The sequence below is a fragment of the Eurypyga helias genome, unplaced genomic scaffold, assembly GCF_000690775.1.
Source record: "Eurypyga helias isolate BGI_N326 unplaced genomic scaffold, ASM69077v1 scaffold32157, whole genome shotgun sequence".
NCBI lineage: Eukaryota > Metazoa > Chordata > Aves > Eurypygiformes > Eurypygidae > Eurypyga > Eurypyga helias.
The window spans coordinates 372-3,005 of record NW_010264170.1 but is presented as its reverse complement, the minus strand read 5'-3'; the positions used below and the strand labels follow the sequence as shown (position 1 = coordinate 3,005).

Here is a 2,634-nt window from a genome sequence, read left to right as displayed (position 1 = left end):
AGCTAGCTTCACCCCCACCCCCGGCGGGCGGTGTCGCGGGGAGTCTGGCGCTGAACGCCCTCGCCTCGGGCTGTGGTGCTGCCCGGGAGTTAACCGCCGGCGTGGGAAGGTTCACCGAGCACCTTCGGAGGCACGCTGAGCATCCATGTTCAAAAATACTGAAAAGAGCCGACCCTTCACGCAGCCGAGTTGCGCGTTGTCCGGTCCAGACGCACACGAGAGCTGCTGTGGCCTGCGAGAGCGGCAGCAGAATTCCCTTTGACCCCAGCACAGCGGCACATCCCGGGCGCTCGGTGTGGGGAACCTCTGGCCGTGCATCACTAGACCTGGTTTTCCAAAGAGAAATGACCGCGGGAGCAGGCTCTGGTGGTTACCCGGTGCCCCGGCCTCTGCTCAGGCGTTGGCAGGCCAGTTCCCCCGGATGCACATTATGGGGCTGGCGAACAAGTGAGCATCCCAAGCGCTTGTCCTAAGCTGGCAGGGCAAGTGGGTTCCCCCTGCTTCCACTGAGATCCTTCACATCCCTCCCTGTTAACTTGGAGAGCTTGTTCTGGCCTGCGTCGCCTCTAAGGACAGGCTCGTCCGGAAGCTCCCCAACCGCCTTCACCTTTTGCCTGAAAATACCTGGCTTACTGACCGGCCGACTGCTGTTACGGACCCCCGACACCACGCTTTCACCCTTCCTTATCTCCTCCCTTCACTCCCTCTCTTTTGGGAACCTCTCTGCATACCTTTTGTCTTCTGCGGAGCTGTGTATTAGTCATATCACAAGGCTATTGCTCACTGCGTCCCGGCGCTTCGGAGGCCTGCGACGTACCGCCCGGTGCTCCATGGACACTGGTCCTCTCCCAGATGTGTGTGCCACCTCCTCCTCTCTGGCCACCTAATCACATCTGCAGATGAAAGAGGCCACAGGAAAGCCCCACTACCCTGTGCCATGTGGAAGAGGACCATGACAAAGCAAGCTCCTACAAAAACACAGGTGGAATTTTTTTTTTCCCAGCTGTGATGCAAGACACCAGGTTCACAGCTCTGGTGGGATTTAAAATGAGCATTCATTATTCATGCCCTAGGGGAAAGCTCTGGAGCACTCTCCTCAGCTAACCGCTGTACAGTGTTTTCTAGAAATCCAGGCTACTAGAAATCCAGGGCAGTAACTGGGAATAAAGATCAGAATGGGTCTGATTCCCTGTATCACAGGGAATTACCACATTGTTTGGCTGCCACCTCATTTAGTCCCTCTGACTTCCCTTGCAGGTGGACCTTTAGCCAACTGACCAAAATCCCCACTTTCCAAATGGAGCAGAAACTGATGTGCAGCCATAAGCCTTTCATCTAAACCCTTCTGCCTCAATATTCCCTCGGATCTCTTCCTTCCCATGGAAACTCCACCCGACCTCACAACTCTCCTCAGTGCCTGGAGGTGCTCTGCCAACACAGAAGCGCAGCAGTACCCAGAGCTCGCTATTTACCTTCTGGCCCCTTCAGTACTGCACAGTTAAAAAATATGTTCAGTCCCCCAAACGGGCCAAGCTTTGTCTTTCTAGGCATTTTTTCAAGACAGCCAAACTAAAGTTGTTGTTTTTAAATGCATCTTTTTCTTATTCTCACATTTACTCTTCTTCACAGACCTCAAATGTTCTTTTATGTACCGATAAGCCTGACTCAGCCACACGTGCCCCTTGCCATAGGATGCCTACAAGACCTCCCTCCTCCGACGGATCTGAGATAATGTGGTCACAGGTACAGCCCTCCAATCGTCCCGTATGCTGTGTAGCAGCACTGCTGCTCAATACAGAGAGCATCTGGGAGGGTATCTGGTCTACTTACTGTACACCCGTTTCTTTTCTCAGATAATAACAATCATGTTATTCTCCTTTGCTATCTTCTAGGAGGAAAAGCAAACATATTCAGACTGATTTTATATTTTTAAAGGTTTTGATTGTTTTCTGCTTAGCCTGTATCTCTGTACCTCCTAGAGGAACCGCACAGTGGACACTGTTTAGCTTATTCCTGCCAAACATACCCCACCCAACACGCTCATTTCGAAATAGTAAGAGAAATGAGAGGGAGAAAAAACAAGTCTTGTTTGTAGGGGATTACACCACGACTTTTCCCTCTGCAGCTGGGAGAAACTGTGACTGGCAGTCAGTGCTACGTTTCCGTTCACTCCGGTTAAAGAGAAACGCAGCCGTTCGTTCAAAACGTCTTGGATGACCCACTGTTCAAGGATAAGTGTTCTGAGGAAACCTTACAATGGGAAAAGATGCTAGGGCGGAGCTGAAGTGATGGTAAGGAGCAACCTGGGCCACAAGTATTCTCAATAACCTTGATATATATTAAAAAAAAGGCATAAAATCAAAGCAATTATTTTTCCTGTCTCTTCCTCCTACCTCTCCCCAAGTTTCTTGGAATATAGTCAGTTTAGCGGCTGTTACTGTAGGGAGACAAGAGCCAAACTAGCACTCAACTCTCGCTTGGGAGTCGGGCTGGCGGCCAGCGGCTGCACTCCAGCCTTCCTCTAGAGGGAAAGGAAAACCACCTTCACGGCGGCTCGTTGGTCTAGGGGTATGATTCTCGCTTAGGGTGCGAGAGGTCCCGGGTTCAAATCCCGGACGAGCCCGCTTTTTTTTT

General features: G+C 51.4%; 1 non-coding gene across 1 annotated transcript; it reads left to right on the top strand.

The window, feature by feature from the left end:
- The first annotated feature begins 2,551 nt into the window (after positions 1 to 2,551).
- TRNAP-AGG lies at positions 2,552 to 2,623 on the top strand. Its single transcript has one exon. It is a non-coding gene; the product is annotated as a tRNA-Pro (tRNA).
- Positions 2,624 to 2,634: the final 11 nt, after the last annotated feature.